The sequence below is a fragment of the Sus scrofa genome, chromosome 10 (genome assembly GCF_054392235.1).
Source record: "Sus scrofa isolate SSC_HxYL_T2T_F1_AM1 chromosome 10, Sscrofa_HxYL_maternal_Yorkshire_Landrace_v2.0, whole genome shotgun sequence".
Lineage (NCBI taxonomy): Eukaryota > Metazoa > Chordata > Mammalia > Artiodactyla > Suidae > Sus > Sus scrofa.
This window is the reverse complement of record NC_139392.1, coordinates 82,902,755-82,917,955: the sequence shown is the minus strand read 5'-3', so window position 1 is coordinate 82,917,955 and position 15,201 is coordinate 82,902,755. Positions and strand designations below refer to the sequence as shown.

Below are 15,201 nucleotides of genomic sequence, written 5' to 3'. Positions count from 1 at the left end.
ATGTCCAAGGTATTTCTCATCACATGTCTGCATGACGTGTGAGGCAGAGAACAAACCTGGAGTTTGGACTCTGTCTCATGGATCTAAGAGAAGTCTCAGCAGGAACCATCTCACCCTCTGACAACTTGAACTCAATGGAGAAAGATCACCCACAAGCCTCTGCGTTAGGGTCCGAATCAACCACATCGGTGTCCTAAGTGGAGCCCTTTACCCCACCCCTCGGTTTCAGCACGTAGATTTGTCTCCTGTTTGCTGAGTGCGGAAACTGCCTGACTTCCACACACTGAATGTACCACCTCCCACCCAGCATGGGCACCCTTCTCTTCTCTCCTTCTTCCCTGTTGCAAAGACAGACCCGCTTCCTTCTCCATAAGTGAGTCTCCAGCCTGCCCATCTGCTGCCAACCTCAGCTGCCTGATCTCAGGGGTCAGAACCCTCTTGGTTGACCTTACCTCTCCTGCTTCCAAATCACACTCGAGTCTCTTCCATCAGTATTGAAAGCACCGCAGACGCGCCCATCTTCATGAGCAAACACCAACCAAAATTTGTCTACACATGATACCCTCTTCTAGCTCTCACTCCGTTTCTCTTCTCCCTTCCACAGAAACCCTAGGAAGCATCGATACTCACTACGTCCACCGCCTCACCTCCCACCTGCTCCTTGAGCAGCTCCCACTCCACTATTCCTTGAAAATTAGGCTCACCAGGCCACCTTATTGCTAAATGCAGCAGGTGTTTCTTTGTCCTTGTCTTAAGCCCTCTTCCGTGGGCTTAAGGTTGGCCGTCCCTCTTTTTTAAAGCGTAACCTTCCCTTGAGATACACCATATTCTTTTAATGTTTTTCCTACCTCTTCAGTTTTCTCCTACGCCTTTCAGCCTTGTTCGAAGGTCCATTTTCCCGTGCCCAACCGTCCATGTTGGCGTTCCATTACTTAGCCTGCTCTCGGTCCATTTCTTTTCTTACTCTGCCTCTGGAACCTCATCCAATCACTGGACCTCAAGAAGAACGGCCATGTCTGTCTCAGGCACTGTTGCATCCACAGAACCTTGAATTTCTTGTTTAGTGGCTTCCTGGTGGAGAGAAAGAGGATGTGTACATAGGCCAGATGTCCAGTCAGGCCTGCCTGTGTTCCTGGGGCAGCTGGCACTCTGGGAGCTGGTTACTAAAGGGCCAAACTGGGAGAATCACAGCCTGGGGAGCCAGAGTGTGGGGTCGTCCCAACTTTGACATCAATGAGATCGTGGTCCTGGAAGGTCCAGGACAGCCTGTACGGGAATCTGGGCCACCAGGACCTCACCACGAAATGGACCAGCCTCGTGGGTCATCCTGCAGAGAACCAGCGGCTCTGTGTGGCAGTGAGAATCAAAGGCCATCTGCCCCCAACTCCCTAAGATTTTCTGCATTTCAGGCTCAGGGGATGAAGCTCAAGAGGAAGATGTGAGGTTTCCTGTTAACGCAGGACAGGGTGGTGGTGGGGTTTCAGTCATTAGCTGGAAAATGCAAAAGAGAGGAGACCACATTTATACTCTGGGCAGGGTGCGCGGATCATAACACCCAAGCCCGGACGCCCTGATATTACACTTATTTCTTAATGGTATTGTCCTTGTAGCCAGAGCCTCAGCAGAAAGGGAGCAAGCAGGAAATGCGCTCTCAGTCACAGTCCTGAAAACGAGGAGCAAATGTATCTCTTGCTTGTCTTTTCTCCCAGCGAATGGCTGCTCCCCCAAGAGCCCTGGAGGCAGCCAGCACTTTGACAGGCTCAGTAAATAATGAGCAAACTCCTTACAGAATGTCTTGTCCTGTGATGGCTCCAGACAGGATCCTCGCTAGGACTTGCCCAAAGCCCAGAGGCATCCATCCTCCTTCTGTGGAGCCCCTCGCGTCGACGTCACTCTCAGTCTTGCTCAGATGGGAGCCCAGAGAGAAAGCAGATATGGTCTCTTCAAGAAAGTGATGGAGGAGTTCCTGCTGTGGCTTGGCAGGTGAGGATCCCAACACAGTGTCCCTGAGGACTCGGGTTCAACCCCTGGCCTCACTCAGTGGGTGAAGTGAAGGATCTGGCATTGACGTGAGCTGCCGTGTGGTTCACAGCTGTGGCTTGGACCAAGAGTTGCTGTGGCTGTTGTGTCAGCCGGCAGCTGTAGCACCGATTCAACCCCTAGCCTGGGAACTTCCATATTTCACAGGTGGGGTAGGAAAAAGAAAAAAAAAAAAAAAAAAAAAAAAAAAAGCAAGACTTGGCATTCACATGGTGGCACGTCCCTCAAATGTAGCATACATCTTCTTGCCCAAAGCCTTCCAATTTCACCCAAAAAGCAACCCCTAGAGTCGGTCACCATGCTCAGAACCTTGACAGAATTAGCAACTCTAGTCTTTCCCATCCAGTCCTTCCTTTCTCTTCCTTATCTCAAGCTCTTCCTTTTTTTTTTTTTTTTTAAAGGGCTGAATCTTAGGCATACGGAAGTTCCCAGGCTAGGGGTTAAATTTGGAGCTACAGCTGCCAGCTGACGCCACAGCCACAGCCACACCAGATCAAAGCTGCATCCGCGGATGACCTATACCACAGCTCACAGCAACACCGGATACTTAACCCACCAAACAAGGCCAGGGATCGAAGGCACATCCTCATGGATGCTAATCAGGTTATAACCTGCTGAGCTGCAACGGGAACTTCCAAGCTGTTCCTTCTGACCCAAGTAATTCTGTCCCTCACCAACAAGCCCGTGTCCAGACTCTCCCGGAATGCCACCCATTCCGGTCAGCTTTCCCCAGGAACTAAGACCCCGCCGTACGGACGTGTTAATGTGTGTAAACCTCAAGGTATTTTTATCTTTAAAACATCGTTCACAGACAAGTTTATTCTCAAGCTCTGAGATATGCATCAGTGGTCTGAAAATGAGGGGGAGAGGAAAGGGGTTCCATTCGGAAGCTGGAGAAGCCCTGGTCCTCTTCCAGATGAACTGGGGCGACAAAGATGGCACCTCTTCCTTCCACTGGTAACCCCCGTGGCAACCAGAATCAGATTAGCTGACAAATCAAGGCAATCAGGCCTCATTAGAACTTGTTAGACCATTAGAACATTCAGCCAGCCAGCCGCCTCCCGGGTTATTCAGACAGTTCTGACACAGTACACCCCATCTGAATCCATTGTCTATACACACACATGCACACGAAGACGAAAACAAACACCTACCTCTCCCACCCACCCTCACAACTTCTTCCTGCTCCTAGACACCCTCTAAGGAAAGACGGGAGAGAGAGAGATCACAAGATAAGAGAAAAATCCCTCAGTGTAAATCTGTACTTTGAAATACAAAATTTTTTCCCAGAGAAAGATTATTTTTAACTGCAGGAGGCTGAATTAACTTTGAGTTGTTTGTGTTTTCACCGTCAGCAAGAATGAGGTCAATGATAATAAGACTTTTTTCCTTCCACCTTTTTTTTCCCCGAAAGGACTTAAAAAGAAGCATAAAATACAGGGTAATGGGGACTAAAATGGGAAGAAGAGGAGAAAGGAAATGAGGCAAATAGCATAAGGGCATGATAACGGGACGGCATGATAAATTCTTCACGGCGTCTGTTGGGCTGCGAGGTAGCGCCGATATTGTCCAGCAGCTAACGACAAAGGGTAATTCAGAGTGTCCATGACAGTAAAATCCAACCACTGGGGAGCGGAAGTTCAGCTTCCTCCTCAGGAAGTGGGAGGAGGCCTTCTAAGTAGGACAGCTTCTCACAGCAGATATCATGAGTTCCGCCAGGGCTGCGTCCTACCCTGGTCCCCTCCATCTAGGCCACGGCAGCCACAGCATTGCACCAAAACGCCCTTCAGAAGAAGCCGTTCTTCTGGGGCCACTCAGTGAAACGGACGCCCTCAGGTTCTGAGGAGTCCGGCTCCATCCAGGCTGTGAAATAGCTGAGGACCCACTGACCTTCTCATCAATATTGGGCAATAATAACCACCTCCTGGCAGGTATGTAGTTAACAGTGTGCTCTCAGCCTCTTTTCAGAGGAGCTGGATTTTCGTGGCTGTCTTTTTCATAGATGCATGAAAAATGGGAGACCACGGGCCCAGAGTTTTAGTAAGATAGCATGAACGCAGTTTATAAGTGAACCCACTGATCACTTCAAACAAGTCTCATCAAACAAAAAATTTTGGAGTTCCCACTGTGGCATAGGGCATTAAGAATCCAGCAGTGTCTCTGCAACTGTGGAGGTTTGATCCCCTGCCTGGTGCAGTGGGTTAAGGGTCCAGCGTGGCTGCAGCTGTTGCTCAGATGCCATCCCTGGCCTGGGAACGCCCATGTGCCACGAGTGAGACCAGAAAAAAATTTTTTTTTCTTCTGTGCAGGACTCTCTTGTACACCCTCCAAAATGAGTTGCTTGGAAATATGACTTAAGGAACAAAATATGGTTACTTTTTGTGGTCGGGTTACAGTGGACCAGATGAAATGAAAAACAGGTTACCCTCATCAAATATAGTAGCTTTAATTTTTTTTGGGGGGGTGTCTTTTTTTGCCATTTCTAGGGCCGCTCCTGCAGCATATGGAGGTTCCCAGGCTAGGGGTCTAATCAGAGCTATAGCTGCCAGCCTACGCCAGAGCCACAGCAACACAGGATCCGAGCCACATCTGCAACCTACACCACAGCTCACGGCAACACCTGATCGTTAACCCACTGAGCAAGGGCAGGGATCGAACCCGCAACCTCCTGGTTCCTAGTCGGATTCGTTAACCATTGCGCCATGATGGGAACTCCCTAATTTTTGAGTTTTCCTGATAATATCACATAGTCATAGCATAGTCATCACAGCTATTCAGTGCCTCCTTCTTCTGTGCAAATAGGGGGCCTGCACCCACCCACCCACCCATCCCCCTACCCCTGCCCTCTTGGGAGTTGACGTGGCCTAGCCAATGAGATGTGAGCAGAAGACGAATGACCCAGTGGTAACCCTTCCTCTTCCCTGGCAATATCTGAAATACAGAGATGGAGCTTTTTTCAGCCAGATGCTCAGTGTGCAGTCCGAGCAAAGGAGGCTTTCAGCAACTGCCCTGTTCTGCCTCTATCTCACCAGCACACCATTGCTTATTCGGCCGCCTCTGAATATGCTAAACTCTCAGTTCAGGATGGCTGTTTCTCTCCTAAGCCTTTCAACATCCACACAGAGAACTCCCTCTGGTAAGACCCACCTCAGATTGCCTCTTCCAGAAAACACTCCCAAATCACCAGCCCATCCTAGGACAGCCTGGGAAACCCATTTTTGGTGCTTCTAGAAGATCTTGAACATGGCTCTAACGTTGCCCATCACACTGAAACGATCTGACCCTCCCTCATGTGGTTGTAAGCTCCCTGGATTGAAGCAGAGACTAACCTCTTCAGCATCTTTGTCAGCTCAGTCCCAGCTCGGTACTTGGCCCCTAGTACGTCCTCAATAAATGACTGTTGGGTGAATAATGACTGGCTTCATGAATGAGTGCATGGAAATGGCTCTGTGCTGAAGCAAAGCAGAGACGTCCTCTCCTCAAAGGTCATGCGAAGAACTCAAGCGATCTTTCTACTGGTGTCCGATGACCACTCTGTAAATATTTATGGAAGGAAAATTCCAACAAAGATTACAGTCTTTGTTGTTGCTGTTCTTTGATCAAAATTCACCACCCATTTCAGAAAAGAGACTTTATTGTTTGAAATTTGTCATGTAGGCTCTCCAAGGTTTGCTGGCTAACACAAGTGAATTCTCACGACATCCCGGGGGTTTGTTCAGTGTGATGACACTGGGCAAAACAATTAACCTCTCCCTTCGTTCATCTGTTAAATAAGAAAAGAGACCCACCTACCTCTCAGTTTTTAAGTACCTCCCTGTACTGAAAAACAGCACCAGACAAAACTTTTCACTATAGACCCAAAGTAGTTGGTCCAGGAGCCTTTTGAAATTGAACCAGAGAACAAAATCCTGGAATAAACATCTCGAGTAAAGATTACATGTATCTTGTGCCTCCAACCTACTGATAAGAATAATGCTGCCATTCTCATAAAACAACTGGTGTACCAGCATCCTCCCTCCTGCTTGCGAAGGTCAGGTTCAGGGTGGGAATGGTGTCTCTCTCATCACAGAACATGTTCAGACCCTGGGCTGGCATTTCAAGCTGGTTTATGAAGGAACCAAAAAAGGTCAGGCTTTTAGTTCTTTATCTTCATTATTGTACTGTTTAGACAACAACCAACCTCGGGCATTTTCCCTATTCACGTTGCTTAGTGACAAGAGCATTCTCTCCTTCCAATAAAATATATTAAAAAGGAAAAATTTAAAAAGCTAGGTCAAACTTTCTCAAAGTCTCAGGAAATGAGAAACCACAAGCAAAACAAAACAATTGACGATCTTTCTAAGGGTACTTTACTTTTTCTGACAGATGTTTTGTGGGGAGGGCAGGGGGCTGGGGCACATCTTATATTCTACTTTGGATAAATATAGCAGCGGTGCAAACAAGCTCTAGCCACCGAAGCCCACCCCACTGCAGTCACCCTTGGGAGGGTGAGCCAAGGAAAATGAATGTTGAACTTTCTCTCAAGATGAAATTCTGCATTCTAAATGAGCGGAGTGGAGAAATCCAGCCAGAAAGAGGACCGAGGGGCCACAGGTACTCAGGACCATGAATCAAGATCAGGAAGCAAATGCTAAGAGCGTCCAGCCCTGGAAGAATGAGCTCATTGTTACACGGGGGTGCCCTCTGTGAGAGCAAGATTCAACTTCCCTGGCACCAGCCTCCCCCAGCTAGACATTACGAAGAATAAAAATGCTATCTGGCACGGAGGGAGGACTTGATGCTTATTCACAGCGACAAAGGACTCGGCTAGTGGTTCACCTTCTTTCTGAATCTTTATTTTATAGATGAGCTAACAGAGTCCCCAAGCAGCCCCAGAGTCTGAGACAGCAGGATTGGACTCTGTCCACGGGCCTGACCTCACATGTAGGAGGCTAATTCCATCCAGCCTAGAAGTGCCAGGAGCGGCCGGCTGAGGGCTCGCCCACCCCTTCTCGTGGTGGTCTGGCAACGCGAAGATGTCCACCACCCACAAGAATATGCCTTTTTGAAAACACACTTTGAATAATTTACATAAATATCGCAGTTTAGAGAATTCCATGTCAGGAGACTGAGATTCAAAAAATAGGGCTAATGGCAGAGAAACCAAAAAAGCAATTCGATTAGGAGAGCAGGTTTCATTTTGTGCAAAGACATTTATTTATGTTTTAACTCTCAGAGAAAGGTAGCTTGTGTACAGCCAGAGGTGGGCAGTGCCCTACATTTCCGAGTTATTTCCTGGGAAAATGGATGGCGTGACTGTGGTGGGTAATAACTAGAGGGGAATTACAGTGTGGATAGCTTGACTTTCATTAGGTCCCAAGAGTGAACAACATGAGTAATTCTGCCTCTTTAGTTCAAAACCACACCTCTTAGCACCATGAGCTCCACTGTAGCATTATTTGTGCTTTTTTTTTTTTTTTTTTTTTTTTTTGCTTTTTTAGGGCTGCACCTGTGGCATGTGGAGGTTCCCAGGCTAGGGGTCTAATCAGAGCTACAGCTGCCAGCCTACACCACAACCACAGCCGCAGCCACAAGAACGTAGGATCTGAGCTGAGTCTGCAACCTACACCACAGCTCACAGCAACGCCAGATCCTTAACCCACTGGACAAGGCCAGGGATCAAACCCACACCTGCATGGTTCCTAGTCGGATTCGTTTCTGCTGCGCCACACGGACGGGAACTCCCTGGAGCACTTATTTGAAAACCAATCAGAATCGACCTCATAGCTGCCTTTTATTTCCTAAATTAGAATTCCTCACATTGTCTCCAGCAAATAATAACTCACCAGTTTATTCTCCGTGCCTGGCAAATAGCATTCAACATTGAACCTATGAATAGGAAAATGTACCTCCATCACTGATCTATTGTGAATGATGGTCTATTGTATAAAATTCCTATTTAGATTTTCCATGTTAAAGTCTTGGGGAGGTAAGTGCTGATGCAAAAGTAATTTGCAAGAGAGTATTTCTCTATTCAGAATCTTTCAGGCACATCAGAATTTCTGTGCTTTTGCAAGAAAAAGATTTGTTATGCTCTTTGACTCATCTTATCATTAGATCTTCTTTCTTTCTTACTTCAAAGTGGTCCCAATCCCCGCTTTCACCCTGAACTGTTTTTAAGGCACAGACTATTAACCTCACAGAGTAACATTTGAAATGCATCTGTAATGTATGAAGGAAGCATTCAGAAATATAAATTTTCTAAATAAAAGTGTCAAGCTCCTAGTAAAATAAGATGGATTTATTTTTCTTTTGTCTAATCTGCAGCATAATTCGTTTCCCCTATTAAAAGTCTTGCACGGAATACCAAGATTCACGGTTTTTTTTTTTTTTTTTTTTTTTTTTTTTCCCTTAGCAGAAAACATTAGCCTAATTCCTCCACTTAAAATGATTTAACTTCTCAGCAGATGTCCTGAGCAGGCTTGGGGTATGTTCAGAGGCTCTCAGCAAATTAGCTGTAGTCATGTCCTGGAATGAGCAGACCCTTTGAATGCCTAACGGAAATTATTTAAGAGAAAGAAGGGAAACAGACCAGCCCTAGAATAATAATTTTGAAAACTGTCTCCAAGCATGCGTCATGCAACACAATCTTGATTTAAGGAACGGCTTATTATGTCCCCGATGCAGATAGGCTAAAGGTCACAGCACATCTCTAAAAACAACTGTGTGTGGCGAAGGCTGAAGAAAATGCACTTTGGCCCTGAGGAGTATGTTAATGCCGTCTCTCAGGCTCTGTTCAAAAGAGGTTCCACTATTTCTCTCATTCAATAGTGGGACCTGCTGCCCTGCGCCTCCATTCACAATGCTGGAAGGAATCTGTGTCCTCTCATGTTTTTTAAGTTGTCAGTGACCGACTATACTCTGTAATCAAAAAGCTATTGAGAGAAGCCAAGCATATCTATAAATGACGCTTAGTGCTGTAATCAAATAAAACGTATAATGGTACTGGGGGGGCTCATCCTTCATTATTACATATCACAGTAATTAAGAAAAAAATTGGCGAGTTTATGCCAATGAGTTTAATTAGTAGCACTTTTATATGGTCCTATCTGTAGGAATGAGGTTTGGCTGCTAGTGACAGAGAATCCAGAGTAACTCTGACAACAGCGTCAGAGGGATTGACAGTTATTTCTCTTATTCTGGCTGGAAGACGGAACTCTCCTTTCAGACACCACACTAAAGTTCCCTGCAGGGCTGAGATGGTGGTTTCGAGGTTTCTGGAATCAATCCACATCCTTCAGAGGAGAATCTGAACCCAGGACAGGGCTCACTGAGTAGAGTGATCGGCTTCCTGGGAAAGCCCTAGACTGGGACCAGCTGTCAGGGGTCACGGGGGCTTCTCCACAGTGAAGGAAGGAACACACGTCTGGCCAGGTGGCTTCACTGAGGTTCCACCAGCCTTAGGGAGGGGCCCCCTGACCTGCCCTGGCCCAGGCCTGGTGACAGCTCTTGTCAGCCCAGCCAGGCCCTGCATCCCTGCATCCCATCCTGCATCACCCGCCCCTCGTCCACAAACGCTTGTCAAACACTCATTCTAGGTCAGGCAACATCCAGCCCAGCTCCCACGACACCCCGTTCCTATAGGATCTCGTTCCCCAGGATCAGGATTTGCCATGTGTTCAGCACAGTTTTCTTTCCCTCCTGTTTCCATGGGAATGTAGGTCACCATTGACTGAAGAGGAGAAAAAGGCCATGGCAAAAGCCCAAGTCCTCAACGGCCATCGTGTCTGAAAAATAGTGTGGATGAATATGAGTGGTTTAGAACGTGTTTCACAATGCATGGTTAGGTTAAGAAAAAAAAATGAGTTCCAAAGAACCATGGGACATTATGATCCTAGTCTATAAAAATATAGGAATCATATTTGCTTAATATATTGAGAGGACACAAAGGCTGGAAAAATAGGCACCGAAATGTGAACTGTCATTACCTCCAAATGGTGGAACTGGACCAAAGTCTCTGTGATGGAGAAGGGACCTAATTAAAAGCTAGCACGAGGCACCATGTGAGGTCTTGGTGGCGGCTTTGATGCTGAGAGTGAGGAAGAGGGTGCAGCGGAAGATGACAGGCAGGCTGGATGGATGGGGAACCGCAGTGCAGCTGAGAAAAACAAGGAAGTCGGAGGGGGGATCCCTTTGAGACATGGGGAGCGCTAGAAGTCTAGATTCCCTACAGATCATCCGCAGCACAGAACTGGAGCTCAGGGGCTGGAGAAGGCTAGAAAGGCAGATTCGGGAAATCCTCCACAGGCTGGAGTTGAAGCCCTGGGGCAAGGGGGTGGGGCATGAAAAACAGGAGAAGAAAGTCAAAGTCTGAAGGGTGAGAAAAACCCACACTTGAAGGGGAAGATGAAGATGGGATAGAAATTAGGTGACAGGCAGGGTAGGAGCACAGCAAAACTGGGACGCCAGGTCAACATAAGTAAAGGGAAAACAAAGAGGGAAGGGGGGGAAGTTGCATCTCAACTGGGGCTGGCTTCCCACTCCCTGGGCTTGGCAGAGTTTACGGCTGATTTCCATGAGGTTCTTTAGAGACACCCCCTATGCTGAGGATCTTTGACGTGCAGTAAACACAAGCCTGGAACCACCCTTTCCTTTTCCTCTCTCCTCTCCTCTAGCATCAGGGAGGTGAGAAACCAGAATTGCGGGGGGGGGGGGGTGGTTATAGATTAAAGCACAGGTTGGAGACCAACTAAGAAATCAGCTGAACCCACCCCCCCCAACCCCCACTGCAGAGAACTGGCCACAGCAGCTGTGCGAGAGAGGTGCACCTGTAACCTTGAATGAAGCTGAGAGTTTTGGCTATTACTCTCAATTAGAGGTAAAAATTACTGATTGATTAGAAGACCTTTTATTACCTGAAGATGACCCTAAAAGTCATGGTCACCCAAGAGCAAGAGACTAATTGGCTCCACAGAACCAACGGAGACAAAAAATAAAATTGCTTAATGATGATACCCTGGAGTCACACTTATTCAACAGAAGCACAGGGCAGAACTATGGGGCCACCGCCTCTCCCTTAGACAGTAGGATGTCGGTCGAACAGAATATTTTCTGTTGTTTGGGAAGCACAGCTACATTCCAAGGTTGAAAATATTGGTGCTAAGTGGCCCTGTTCTAAAGAGAGTGACCCCAGTGGCAGCCAGGTATTTCTTCAGGGCTATTCTCTGCTGCCATCAGCCACCACCTGCCTCCAAAGTACATTTGCAAAACAACTCCTGTCGCTGGAACTTGGTGAAGAGTGAGGGAGTCTCTTCTCTTTTCCACTCTTAGTTTTCTCTTGCTTTGTAACAAATCACCGCAGATGTAGCGGCTTAAAAACCCAGAAGTTCGTGAGCTCCCAGTTCCGGATGTCAGAAGTCCAGGCACCGTTCTCTGCTCAGGGTCTCCCAGGCTGAAATCAAGGTCTCGGCTGGCTGTGATCTCACCTGATGCTCTGGGTTCACTTAGCTCACTGGTCGTGGCAGAACTCAGTTCCACGAAGCTGTTTCCTTACTGACTGTCAGCTGGAGGCGGCTCTGAGAGGCCATGTACCTTCCTCACCAGGTGGCCCTCACCATCTTCAGAGCCAGCAACAGAGCCCCTACATCCAATCCCTCTCACATTTCAAGTCTGCTCCCAGGAAGAGCCTAGCCCTGGCGAAGCACTCCCCTGATTAGGTCAGGCCCACCACCATAGTCTCCCCTTCTTAAAGGCAACTGCTCGATAGAACATGCCCTCATCATGGGAGTAAACCATCATATTCACAGTTTCGGGGATGATGCATGATGCACCCCCAGGGTCAGGGATCTTGGAACTGTCCTGCAATACTGCCTCCACAAAGCCAAGCCTGGGTGGGCTCCCAAAGGTGCCTTTGTGAAGGATAAAAGCGAATGCAAGAAAGGTTACTGGGGGTTATTCCTCAGTTGACTGGTCTCTACTACAGCAGACTTGCTGAGCTGCTTTACTGACTTTCAGAAGGAGACCACAGGATGATCAGGGCCTGGCAGTAGTGAGGTTTGCCCCCCACCATTTGGAACGGCTACCTGTGAACCCTGCAGAATGTGGCTGATTTTGAGCAGGCTTCCCAGGACAACATCTGGGAGCCCCACTGGCTGCAGGTGAGCGGAGGGGGAAGGGGTGCAGGCGGAAGACCTGGAGCCACATGAGTCTCCCACGTCAGGAAGCTTCGGGGTGGGCAGCACATGGCCCTTCCCAGCACCCCCGCACCCCACCCCGCCGAGTCAGCCCCCACCATGCCTCCCACAGGACGGTCAACAGCAGGATGAACAGCCATGGCCAGCTTGCCCTTTTCTCTAAGTCCACCTCCCCCTTCATCTCAACTACACCTGCGAGAAGCAGAAGGTGAGAGAAAGGAACAAGCCTCCTCTCCTGCAGAACCTCTGCCTGGATGGCTCCTAGGGGAAGAAGGGGACGGCCCTGAACCCTAAATCTGATAATACCCTATGTGTTCATCTGGCTGGACTCCATTTTTTGGATACCCGACTATACCTGAGACGCTGTGGCTTCTATCACTAAAAGAAGGAAATGGAGAGTCGACAAAGCCTGTTGGAAGGTCATATTTAGAAAAAATACAACCCCTTCCTGCATATTCCTCACCAAGCTCACAGCACTTATCAAATCACTTAGACTTACAAACACGGTGAGCTGTCAGCTTTCAGGAGTGGACATATTCCCTCCAGGGACCTCAGAGCCAGGGCAGGGTGGGGGAAATTCAGAGAGCAGCCTGACCACCAGGGCCAGCTTCAGATGCTAATAACCCAGGAATCGCACGGCGCTGGGCCAAAGAAGAAAGAGGTGGAATAAGATGGATTCTAACAGGCAGTGCACCACGAGCTCTGACCGGCAGAAGGAAAAGCAGCATTTGAAAAAAAGGGGAGGTGGTACAGTCGAGTTCATTGCACCGAGGATGCTCATTTAGAAACAGGTGTCTTAATCCACGGAGAAGACAGGATGTATTGTTGCTGAGTTTCCAGAGTTGCTAACTTGTTTCGCTCCTGAACCATTTGTCTCTCTGTTCGTTTAATAATTTCCACAGCTGCTGTGTAATATAAGCACGGATGTACCACTGAGCCAATTTCTCCCAGCCAGTCCTGCTTCCAAGGACACTAATGGGGAGAGAGCACGGGGTCTCCCTCGCCAACCTGCCTGAGCCGGCGAATCGGGTCACAGTGGGCTCACTGCCCAAAGGAACAGCAGACAGGCTCCCATCTCCCCCGAATGGGTCCTTTAGTACATCTTTCCCTTTGACTTCAGAAGAATTCTATTAATCATTTAGGTACAAATAGTTGTGCAACAGCTTTTGATTCTGTAAAGAGCACGGCTTCTCTTTCCATCGTCTTATGTCTCCCCGAAAGCATTTTCCGATTGTTTCTGATTTTCCCAACTGGAGGACTCAGACACCACCTCAAAGGCAGCAGTTTCCAGAATGCTGCACCGTGGATGGAAATCGAGAGAATTGTGACTGTCAGCACACCCACCTTTGCAGAGAATCACTTTCTCTCCAAGTTGCTGACTTACAAAGGAAGTGATTGCTCCCATTGTGCCCCTTCTTCCAGGAAAAGGAGCAAACAAAAATGTCACGGACTTAGAGCGGAAAGTCACTCCCCTTGCCAATCCTGCCGGCTTACTCAAGAGGAAACTGAGACCTAGAGAGGAGAAGTGACTGGTTAACTAGTCACCCAGGAGCAGAGCTGCTGTTGACGCTTAGCAATCCTGCTTCTCAGCCCAGGGCTCTCCTCCCTTTGAATCCCTAAATGAAATTGATACTGAAATACAGTACATTTGCCTAAATGTTGACCCTGCAAAACTTCCTCATTCCCCCCTCCTTTTTTTGTTTTTGTTTGTTTGTTTTTTTGGCTGCGCCTGCAGAATGCAGAAGTTCCCAGGCTACAAATCAAAACCGAGCCACAGCTGTGACAATGCTATGTCCTTAACTGCTAGGCCACCAGGAAACTCCAAAATTTCCTTATTCTTAAGCAAAATGATTCCTAGATTTTCTTCATTGGATATGTAATTTAGAACTAGGATTTATTAAGCCCCAAAGAGGTGCCAAGTCCTCCCTATTTTGTGCACATCAACACATTGAAAGAGGTATCTTCCCAGAGGTCATAAAGCGTACAATATTAGTGAAGGAAGGAAGGAAGATGGATCAATCTTCCCTCCTCATACAACCACAGAAACTAGCCTGGTCAATGTTGGCTGTTCGTTAAAGGAATAAGGACTTATGAAGAAATAGCCTCAGCTCCTGAATTAGGTGGCTGGGGAGCGAATTTTCATAGGCATGTAAATGTGTGTGCTGGGGGTTGTGCTATGAAAAGCTGAGTCAGAAGGAAGTTGGAAGTCAGACAGGTGATGGGAAGAAAAGCGGGGTTCCAGGAGGAGACTGGATGAGACTTAGATCAGCGATATTGTCCCTATGTCCCACCTAACCTGCCCGATTCGCCACCGAGAGGCAGGTCACAGACTATGCAGTTGGTGTGTTTTATGCTTTTCCCATTCTTTTTTTTTTTTTTTTTTTTAATTTGCAAGCCTGACTTTTTATTTATTTTATTTATTTTTTTATTTTTTCTGCTGTAGAGCATGGAGACCAAGTTACACATACGTATATACATACTTTTTCCTCCCATTGTTGTGTTTCGATATAAGTATCTAGACATAGTTCTCAATGCTACACATCAGGATCGCATTGTAAATCCATTCCAAGAGCAATAGTTTGCATCCATTAACCCCAAGCTCCCAATCTCTCCCACTCCCTCCCTCCCCCCCCACACAGCCACAAGTCTATTCTTTAAGACCATGATTTTCTTTTCTGTGAAAAGGTTCATTTGTGCCGTATATTAGATTCCAGTTATAAGTGATATCATATGGTATTTGTCTTTCTCTTTCTGACTTACTTCACTCATATGAGAGTCTCTCGTTCCATCCACGTTGCTGCAATTGGCATTATTTTGTTCTTTTTTATGGCTAAGTAGTATTCCATTGTGTATGTATACCATATCTTCCTAATTCAATCGTCTGTCAATGGACATTTGGGTCGTTTCCATGTCTTAGCTATTGTGAATAGAGCTACAATGAACATGCGAGTGCATGTGTCTTTTTTAAGGAGAGTTTTGTCTGGATATA

The 15,201-nt window shown here is 47.4% G+C and overlaps 1 long non-coding RNA gene across 1 annotated transcript in view; it reads left to right on the top strand.

Annotated features, from left to right (window-relative positions):
• LOC106505184 (uncharacterized) overlaps positions 1 to 15,201 on the top strand; it is a 68,986-nt gene that overhangs the window by 24,583 nt on the left and 29,202 nt on the right. The window lies entirely within an intron of this gene.